This window comes from Haemaphysalis longicornis, unplaced genomic scaffold (genome assembly GCF_048455015.1).
Source record: "Haemaphysalis longicornis isolate Haplotype H1 unplaced genomic scaffold, Haemaphysalis longicornis Haplotype H1 scaffold_1, whole genome shotgun sequence".
NCBI classification, from domain to species: domain Eukaryota; kingdom Metazoa; phylum Arthropoda; class Arachnida; order Ixodida; family Ixodidae; genus Haemaphysalis; species Haemaphysalis longicornis.
In genome coordinates this window covers 190,670,744-190,682,024 of record NW_027526203.1, presented here as the reverse complement: position 1 = coordinate 190,682,024, position 11,281 = coordinate 190,670,744, and positions in this window count along the sequence as shown.

Genomic DNA, 11,281 nt, shown 5'->3' with positions numbered 1-11,281 from the left:
CATGACGACGGTCAACGAAAAGCACGGGCTCAAGCGCTAAACACCACCCTCGGTGGGGCTCATGGAGTTATCTACACAGACTTCTCCTAACATCGAGGGCAGCAACACGCCATCATCGTGGCTACCTCCAGAACCAACCTCCTTGCGTGTACCTCGCTTAGGACCCAACAAATGACGGTAGCAGAAGAGTCAGCCATCACCTTGGCTCTCACTCAACCAGGGGTTCGGAGGGTAGTCACCGATACCCAGCAAGCCTACTGGAACTACCAGTCGGGTTGGGTGTCCTGACCTGCACTGTGCGTGCTAAAAAACCACTCCCAAAACGGTTCCATTCAGCTCATCTGGACACCGCCTCACGCTTCAATGGAGGGCAAAAATACCCTCACCCAACAAGCCTGCGCCTTTACCTCCCGTCCTATGGAGCTGCACGAGGACAGTCACCCGCTTGTCACGCTCAGGGAGATAACCCAGCATTATCGCCTTCTGAGACAGACCGTAATTTCGCCTTACCCAGACCTTTCCAGAGAACAACAAACTACCGTACGGGCTCCTTCCCACAGCCTACGCGTCTTCACTTAATGCATCCGAATCGCTACGCCGCTGAATGTAAATTTTGCTCAGAAGTAGGAATACTCTGCCCCGTAATCGGGGTGTGCGACTTTAGCCCTGAGCACCCTCCTCTCTTTCCGTCAACTACCCAACAAGAGCAATGGGAGATGCTGCTGTCCAGGCCCTCTCTACCTACCCAGCTTCAGCGGGTGGACACAACACAGGCCGCGAGGACTGCATATGGGCCCCACAGAAGGAGGAATCACTCCCCAGGGCTGCACTCTGGGCCGTTCAAAAATCTGAACAGAAGTATTTCTTCCTCCTCCTCCTGCTCCTTATCTGCCGCAAATCTGGTCGCCCCCGTCCGCGGCGCAGAGACGGAGAAGTCAGATCGTCTAACACCGGGTTGGAGCTTACTTTGATTTTATAAAAAAAGTTTCCACTCTTGTGCTACACCAATACAACTCAACCAAACACCGTTCATGCATCATGCATTGATTTAACCTTACCAAGAATATCTCTTTGAAGTAATAAATGGTGTGGTTAGGTGCGTTTCACTTCTCTCTGGTTTTACTATTTGTAGAGCGATGTCAGTGAATTTAAGTGACGTCGCATGGGTAATCGTTATGGGTGCAGTTTACAGCTTTGCTTTCCAACCACATTCACGGGGTGGATTGGCGCGATTTTTTTTGGTTGCACCTCTGTTTTAATGATTCAAACGTTGTCAGTATGTTTTGATGATCCTTTGTGCTGTATAATTCTTTTTGAAGTATATTAATTTTGTCGTTTTCTTTTTTTGCCTTATGTTCTCTTTCATTCTGTGTATATTTATTTGAATATATTTTGATTTATTTACTCTTTACTTCTACTGCATATAGAATTGCACTTTCATCTGTTTTATGTATTGGTAGAGGGTCCCTCTGACAGTTTTGTAACTTTTGGACATCCTTCTGTATCAAATGTCTTTGTTGTTGCTGTTCTTGTAAAAGCCATGAAGGAGGCGTTCTGTAACGAGTTCGTTGTTATGCTTGGTGAAATTACGATGGCAAGCTTGTCGCTAAAAAAGTTCAAAAAATGCTCACTCTAACATGGTTTCTAGAAACAACGATGATAGATGGTCGGATCTGGCAGCTAACTCCCCTACGTTTTCAGGTGTAAATGCAAGAATCAGCAAAGGAACGTATCATGCATACTAAACTGGAAGTTTGCGCATAAATAAACCAAGCCATGTTAAAAGTTCAATATACTGAAAAGCGCATAAATTTGCTGATTCATTTTTATAATTACTGGTCGCAGCTGAGATGTAGTGATTTTATTAATATATACAATAAGGAATGCAGTCGGTCATTCTGGACGTCAACCAGGGTCACACTAGTTGCTTGAAATGGTTTCGCACTATCTAAAATGATTCTACCTGACCGCTCGCTTCACACCACACCATACGATGGCACCGATTTGTCTTTCTCTCCACCTGCATTCTTATGTACGAACTCCGACCATCCGCACATTTTAGTTGCAATGTATCATTGAACTCAGCAGGTCAAACATTTAGCATCGCCGTTGCCAAATGGAGGCTCACAAATGTGGCTGACAGCGCAATCAGTAAATTAGGCAAATATTTGTTAAGATGACGCCAAAATTTTCGAGGGCCATTCCTGTATACGGAGTGGAGTTACTCCCTTTAAAAAAAAAGACACGGTTGGGTGGGAGCAGCATTTGAACTGGAGTTTCCCTAATATGAGATATCCATGAATTCCCAGCCCTGGCAACTCTCAATTAAGCTGAATGAAGGTGGACATAGAAAAAGTGTCGTCGCCTTAGTACTAGAAACGTTGTTTCGAGACACAAACTAGGGCCTTCATCAGTCACTAGAGCATGCCAATTACACAAGTGCCATTTATGCCAATACTGAAGTACGTTTATCCTCGTAGTTTATATGTGGGGATAAAGAGGCGATTAGCCAAGTATTCACTCTTAGCAACATAGAGAAGAAAATGACAGAAATTGAAAGGGGTGATAATGTTCCATGGAGGGCACGTTCTGCCGTTGGACAGTGATGGTTTCGCATTGAGTGCATCGTGAGGAGTACGGCTTCGTGACCTTGTAATTTTTATAAAGTGAAAAAGGCAGTATTTGATAGTGATTGCTTAGGAGAGTGATTGTGTAATAGCCGTCGAAATGACCTTTATGTTCTTGGCCCGCATGCCCTCATGAACACTGTTTTCCCGTTCTCTTTTTCTTGAAGTTTCACTGCCGCGAGAGGTTCTGCTCGCGTAGGAGAGTTTGTCTTAGTATGAGTTCTGTTTTAATTGAATGGCACACCGTTATTCGAAGCGTGCTAGTCTAGATCTAAACAAGCTGGCCCGGATCCACTCACCACGCTCTCCTATTTGCTTCTCTAGCCGCCCTATTTCAAATATTCTAGAGAGGTACGTAGTTACCTAAGCGATTTCTGGTGGGCGGTAAGGGAAGTGTGAGAGGGTGGTTATGGGGCTTATCTCGACGAAGGATGGAAATGGTACTGGCTGCGTTTCCCGTCCAGCTTCAGCAAAATGCAGAGAAGCCACGCATTCCGGGGCCTCCAAATTGCCGAGCCAGCGGAACGGCCCCATCAAGCAGGCACCAAGCCGGCCTCGGAGCCACTCCCACATGCCCCAGCCAACCTCGGCTCCTCCGGAGCGCTGTAGCCTGGACACTGGGAGGATAATGAGTGTGAGGATTCTGTGCAGGAGCTCCTGCAGAATTATACGAAGCTTTCACGTTTCTTAGCTCCACATCTATGCCTTTATTCAATAGCTGGAACCCGGGTGCGACAGGCGACAGAAATGTCGGACGCGTTTAACACTCAGGCAGGAAAGTGTCAATCTTCAATCAGTTGAGCACTGCTGCCTTACGGGTGGCCCCCGACTAACCGCCGATTTTTTCCTTTCGCTGCAGTGAGGTGAAGTAATCCACCCTATGTTTCCTGGGCTGGCAGTGGGCGTGCATTGCTGAAGTTGCAACGCAGTCCTGAGATAAAAGTTGGGTTTTGTCGATCGAGTTTGCCCAGCTCCGCGTTAGACTAGGATATCGGAGAACATAAGCACTTTCAACTTTGAACTTTACATCACATTTTCCCCTCATACTACAAAGTAAAAAAATGCCTGGACCGGAAAAAGAAGCTACAGCAAAATAGCTTGATAGGCCTCCTGCCCATTATGCAATTCTGCTGGTGAGGCAATCTTGCACAATTTACTCGGTCTCGTTCTTTCAGGCCATGAGGCACACTACCAGCATCGTGATGCGTTTGCCCTGCCTGTCATTCACGCCCCCAATACATTAACGATGTCATCCTTCCCCTTTAAACTACTCCAACCATCCACAGCGGAAGAGGTGGCCATATTCCTCATGCTCTATCGCAGACAAACCCCTCGATTCGTAATTTCTTACTTGAAAACGGCCAGTCCGAACTTCGCCCGGGGCCACATTTCCCCTCAGCCATGGAAAATCTTCTGTCGCAAACTCTACCCTCCAATCTTGCAGTATACGCATATCCTGTTAAAATTGCAGGAGATTTGGTGATGTGCGAGGAGGTTGGAATGTATTATAATAATAATTCCTGCACTACGCTGTCCATTCAACTACGAGAACCAAAATGAATGAATCGATTCATTTTATTCCCCACTACTAAGTTGAAGGGGGGGGGGGGGATCAAGCCACGCCCGCCTTTCACAGATATACTGGACGTCTTTCACAGCTGCTGGACGTCACCACCTCCTGCGGACCATATGTTTCCAACACCGGCAGCTCACCCTCGTCTGCCCTTGTTGAAGTCGTGGCATGGTCGAGCAGGGATGCATCGACGTAAGCCTGGTAACGCAGCGGTGGGCTTACTCCTGGTAGACCACCGCTAGTACGTGAGGGTCTGCCCACTACACGATACTGCCCCCCCCCCCCCAGAACGACCGCAAGTAAGCCGACACTAGAATTTATGCGTTGATAGCTGGTTCGACTTCCCCGAGGAAAGGACCAAATGCACTCAGTACCTGGAAGTCGACTTCCTTGCAGCAGTCTTGCGTAGCGCCGACAAGGCCACGGTACAGGGCGAGGAACCCCTCTCAACGCCACTACTGGACCTGGAGCTGCTTAAGTGTCGGGCTCGATGCAACCTGTTAGAGAGGAAGGCAATGAGCAACCACCTCCCAGAGGACTGGACGGAGTACCGGTGGACAGACGCCCAATATCGGTGGCGGGCACAGCAGCGTCGCAATCAGGGCTGGGAGTATCTGTGAAGGTCCATGGACTAACGTAGGGACCCGGGTTGAGCCTGGCTTGTCTTTATAGCCCTGCTGGTGTCTACCACCACCTGCGGGCATCCGCTGCTCGCCATCGCCATATTCCTGGGCATCACCCATGGAACCCTGGTTGAGCTGTTCGCAGACCAGCTTGCTCGGGCCTCTCAAACCCCGCCGGCGGGTCCACCGGCCGTGGCACCAGCCGTCCGACACGACAACAGAGCGGTGGTCCTGAGCTCCACGGACATAACGCTCAGTGAGCTACAGGCCACCCTGAATCGCTGCTCCTAGCTGCGGGGCACTCCTGGCGTCGACGGCGTGACGTACCACATGCTGCGAAACCTGGACGTCACCCAGCTGCAGCCACTTCTGCGCCTGTTCAATCATGTCTGGCAGACGGGTATCCTCCCGCCAGCCTAGCTGTTGGGACTCATCTCGCCGATCCTCGAGGTTGGCAAGACCCAACGGAGCCCAAGTCCTACCTGCCAGTGTTCCTAACGTCGGCTGCCGGGAAGGTCATGAAGAGGTCCGTCCTGGCCCATCTTCATTATATCGCTGACCGGCGGGGCGTCTTCCAGGAGCAGTAGAGTGGCTTGAGGTAGCACCGCTGCATGGGTGACTCCCTGGGCGACGCCATGCCCATGCTGGAGCAGGCCCGCCTCAACGAGGAGGTGCCCTTCCTGCTCCTGCTGGACATGCGGTCGGCCTTCGACACAGTCACTCACGGGGCCATCCTGGAGGCCCTGGACGGAATGAGTGTTGTGGGGCGCCTCGCAGGCTACGTCCGGGCGTTCCTGCGGGTAAAGGACCGCCGGGCGAACTGCAGCCCTGGAGACGTCCGCTGTGGAGTGCCCCGGGGGAGCGCGCTGATCCCGTTTTTATTCAACTTGGTGCTGGCTCCTCTCCCCGACTGCATCCCTCGAAGATTGTGACACCCAGTGGAGGTTGTGGTGCACGCGGACGATGGGGTGCTCTTGACCCACGGCCCCACCGCAGGCTGCCAGAGGCAGGCGTGCCTCCAGGACGTTCTGGGACCATTTGCCGCCTTCCTCGATATCTGCGGCCTAAAGCTCTGTGAGTCCAAAATGCAGGCCCTGATACTGAACTCGGGAGCCTACAAGGCTCGATGGGCACCGTCCATTAAATTTGACGGACAGGCGCTTCTCTGGGGGATGACTGAACTATCTACGCTTGCTCATTGACTGCCGGCTCACATGGCGGCCGGCTGTCAAGGTCCTCCGGCAACACACTGGATAAGTGCTTCAAAGGGTGCGGACTCTCCTGGCTTGAGGCAACGGCTGCTCCCACCAAGTGTCGCAGCGCGTGTTCCACGGACTGGCCTCCTCTGCTGTACTTCACGGGTTTCCCCTAAAGCTAAAGGCCCCATCCCCTTGCGCCAGATACCCCGCATCTCGATGGGCGCCTGGCCCATCGAGAATCGAGATGCGGGGCTTGCAGACGGGGCTGCGGCACAATCGGCGCCTGATGACGGCAAGTGACAGGGCTGCGCTCATGCAGGGATTTCGCGGCTTGCCCAACTCGCAAATGGAACCGCTGGTCCCAATCTTCGAGGAGGGCCTGGAGATGCCGAACCAACCCCACCCATCTGAAGCCGCCACAACCAGACACCGGGGCAGCGCTGGAGATCCCGCCGACACTACCCAGGGTCCGTAACAAGCGGCCCACACCGCCCCAGGCCATCCGCCATGAGGCGGGCACCCTGCTGCAAGACGAGTTGAGCAGCTACCTGCATTTTTTACGGACGGCTCTGTTAAGCACAGCAATGACGAGGTGGCGCCTCCGTGCGTGGAGCCTGAACTGTGAGCCAGCCGAAGCTTCTTCCTGCCCTTCCCCGCCTTCTCCACACGAACGGCGCCAGCCGGACACCACCTGGCTTTATTAAACGGCATCATGAACTGAAACCCTTCCCGTTTCACCGAGGTAGAACGGGTAAATTAAATACATTGAAAATGAATGTTTGGATTTAAAATAAAAAATGTAAAAAGGTAATTAATAAGATAATTACGCAGAAAATGACTCACTACAGAACAATGATAAATACAAATGATCGACCTCCTCGAGACAGGTTCCCAGGGCCGCTCCGGAACGGTCGTCATCACTCACTCCGGGACTGCCATACTGCGGCTGCACGCGGGCGACGAGTCCACCTACAGTATCGGCTACCAGGAGCGCTCCCTTGTGGACAAGCTGCAAAAGGTGGCCTCCCGAAGCTGTGACCGAAGCTCCTCTGGCTACTGGGCCGCTGTGGCACCCTTGGCAACCAGGACGCCTCCGCCCTTGCCAAGGACGCCCACTACGTGGTTACCCCAGATTCCCGGGACGTCACCGCCTTCGACGAAGCCCGCACCGTCCTAGCCCGCGTGGTGCAGACGATGCACCCTGACCCTCGGGTTGTGAGTGACTTCATTGGTGCCTCGGCCGCTTCCTGCAGACATCAACAGGGATGCCCGCTGCCTGCAGCTACACATGCGGCTCGACTGCTGCAAAATGGCAGAGAGCCTGCACCGACACGGGCACAAGGCGTCCGTACATGTGCGGAGCGTGCGCAACCACAGACGCTGCGGCATCTACTCTGCTTCTGCCCTTACCACATGGCGCCAAGAGCGGAGCTCCACCGCAAGCTTCAGCATCAAGGCCTTCCCTTCACTGATACGGAGAACTTTATATTCCTGAAGGGGCCTCCGGCAACCCAAGGGGAAGTCTTCACCCACCTGATACATTATTTGGAGACGACCGACGTCACAGCGGCTGTATCCCGGGCTACGGTGACGAAGGCTGATGCACCCGCACTGACTCGACCTAATCATTTATTCTTTCTTATCGATTTCTCTATCTCTTTAACACTTTACTCTATCCTTTCACTCCCCTCTACTGCGCCTCCTGCACCCTGGGTTGTATGCAGGCGAGCTCCCTGCCGAGATCAAAAATATCCCCAAGGCAATTCGTTCCTTTTTCGTTTAAACCAGAAACTGCAACACCTTGCGGCAACGCCAACTTTATCCAAGTGCTCTAATGACGATTACGATGATGGCGATGATGATGATGATGATGATATTGATGCCGTTGCAATGTTTGTCCCGTACCCTCTCAGGTGGAATGGCCTGAGATAAAGTATTGACTGTGCCACTGTTGGAGCTCGTAGATTGAATTATCGATTGAAACCTTCCCGGGTATTGCCCTTCTCAGGCGCCGTTCTTGCTGGGCGTTCGCAGCTTGAGCGGCGCGCGCTCACCGATCAGGCCACAATGGGAGCCAATCTTCGTCATCGCTCCCATCCTGCCCCATCGCAGCTTCAAACGCTGGCTGCCGTGGGGCAGTTCACCATCATGATGGCATGAATATGCCGCGCGTGCTTCGCTCCGCGGAAAAGAGGGTACCCATTGAAGAACTCAAACGTTACCGATAATCGCAGAAGAATGGTCTGACATAATGTATAACAAACACTTGCGTTCGGGTAAAGCTGAATGAAAGGGTTTCGTTTTGTCGGTAAATTGGCAATGCGTTTTCATTTCGGTCATTTCCTCGGGATTTTTGCGGTCGTTGCATATTGAGTTTGGTCGTTTTCGTTTTCAGCGAGGTCATGCTTCGCGTTCAACCCTGTTTCCAGTGGTGAGAGGTTATAATTTATATCTTTGTTTTTTACGCGATTTAAACACGTTTCTTAATTTCCCGTATTTTCTTAATGACATTTTCGATTCTTTACTCATTCTGTTGTCTCTGTGGGCGTAGGTGTTTGTTCGGGGGAGTGATACACATCCTACTCTCAAGGTAGAACTGAGAATGTGACGCGACGCGCGCGAATTGAAGCCCGCCAGACCAGGGCGATTGAAAGAAATGTATTTTAAAGAGCAGAGGCTGATGCTACGGGCTTGGCTCTGTGGAAGGCATTTCTAATCACGGATTGTTGACTTTAACTGGCGTTCATAGCTCGTATCGTTAGGATGAGCTGGATATCCGGTTCCGGGCTAGCCACAAAGGTAAGATCTCCACTGATCGCAATAGGGGTTTCAAAGTGTGGGCAAATCTGGGATGCGTTCGCACGGCTATGCCATATGGTAAAACGAGCCAGGCTCGAGACAGTAGGCACACAAGGAAGGGTATTCGGTTGGAGAGACTAGGTGGAAACGGGAAGAATAGGGGTAAGAGTTCGCCCCTACTTGTAGCTTTCTCCCGGCCGACTCACCCGTATGGTTGCGGAAGGGTACGGCGCAGTTTGCGGGTATTGGGCTAAAACCTCTGCGTCGCCGAATCTGTAGGCAGTACCTAAAAGTGCTACACAGTAACATGTTTAGACGAACATGCTCCATCATGAATTACGTGGGTAGCATGATAAATAGTCATTCCCAATGAAGCAATGGACAGGTTTATAACATCACCAATCGTGGGCCATACACAAGAGCGTCGGATTTGAGATGATCTCTGGAATATAAAATGAGGAGCTTTTGCTTCTGGTGCATTGCAAACACCAGCCTCACTTCTCTCACTTCCTCGGACTAAGAGAATAGGCGGTTTGATATACGACGATAGCGGAATTTGAATTTGACACAGGCAAAAGCATTGGATGTGTTCCCTATCTGACATCTGCGCATTGTCCCACCCAGTTTAGCCGCAGCTGAAATAATGAATTATTTTTGCTTTGTTCTTGCAATTTTACTGCGTGAGGATCTGCTAACCCGTCTTTTATTAGGCATTCCATTTTCGATCATCAAAACTGAACGTAGCCCACACCGATTTTGAAAGAATCTTGCTTTCGCGAAGGCATAACGGAATTCTTTCTGCAATGTTATTTTTGGTTCTAATACTATTATTTTTTTATCCGCCCATCTCTATTCGCTAGGCCATGGCTTAATTCTATACTGGCCATTCACTCAGCTCCAGAATCCCATTGGAACGCGAGGAGGACTACTCTTGTTTAGGCGATGACCATTCGTCGTAAAAGGACCCCAGAAAGTTCGCAGTGAGAGAAACTGACATATTCGCCCGATACTCACTCGGGAAGTAGACCCGGAGAAAGGCATGCAGTTTTGAGAACTAACATCGTTGTGCTCTACAGTTGCGTGAGAAGCCACCTAAGCACCGAAGCAAGCCTTCAAAGCATGCTGCCCGACAAACCATGTGTCGTGTCGACATATTGAGCTCGACTGGGTGTTGTGTAGCATTCCAGGGCAGTATTTACAATATCTTCGGAAAATTATTTCAATGCAGGTGTAGATATTTATACGCACGTTAATATGATAAGTTTGAGAACGTAAAAAAACATCTCAGGCCAGCTTTCGGGGTAATAATATTATACTTAGAGCCACGTAAAAAACCACATGCGCAGCGTCAAGAAACGTGCCGGTCTCGCACAGTCCAGGCACAGAATGCCTGCCAATTCGCGCAATGGTTCAGGTGCTCTGTGGCTGTCCTGGAGGTTCCACAGGGATGCTTCGAGGAGTACGGCACATGGGGACATACGGGCCGAACTCACTGTGGTCCCCCATCGTGAGTAGGCTACTGCGCGAAAAAAAAAAGTTGAAAATTAAATGCAGGTATGGATATCTTTGAAAGCGTGACCATTTCGACCTCTCCCTAAAGAGCTTGAAGGTTGGACCGATAAGCCCGTATTGCTCCGGTTTACTGTTCTGACGCAATGCATTACTCCACACTCCGTTCTACAACGCGTTCTACAAATGACTTCACATAAAAGGCCAGTTTTTTTCTCTTATTCTCTTTGCATCCTGTTCATCATTCGCATTGCTCTGAGGGCGAGCATGGGCTGCAGTTTAGAGGTTTGTTTAAGACCATAGCTTTTATTGCTCCCACCAATGCTAAAGACGTCACAGGGACCGGAAGCCACTGGTACTGTAGACATTCTGGAGATTTCCAGCAAGATTTGGTACCCCGGCCTTCTGACTCCCTCCCACGACGGTGTTTGGAGTTTGAAGTGAAACAGACAGTATGGAATATGCTTAGGAGAGTGATGGCCGAAGCAGGTGCCGAAATTTCATGTTCTTGGCCCGTGTGCAGTTACCTTTTGTGCTTTGTTCTCCGTTTATCTTTTTCTTGAAGTCTTGTTGTAGAGGAGGGTTCTGTTCGCATAGGAGTGAGTGTCTTACTATGAGTTATGATTTAAGCCAATGACACACGATTACTCGAAGTGTTCTAGTCTACATATAATGAGGTTGACCTAGAGGTTGACCTCACGCTCCCCTGTTGGCTTTTTTGGGCACCTATTTTAACTATTATACACGCGCCCGAAGTAACCTAGGGGATGTTTGGAAGGTTGTAGGCTAAGAAAGAGAGGTTGTTTAGTGGGGTGTACCTCTACGAGGGTCGTTAATGGTGCGGGTTGTGCTTCCCGTCCAGCTTCAGCAAAATGAAGAGAAGTGGGTGGTCCTGGTGAACCAGAATGGCCAAGCCACGTGGACAACTTCACCAAGAAGGCAGAAAGCATG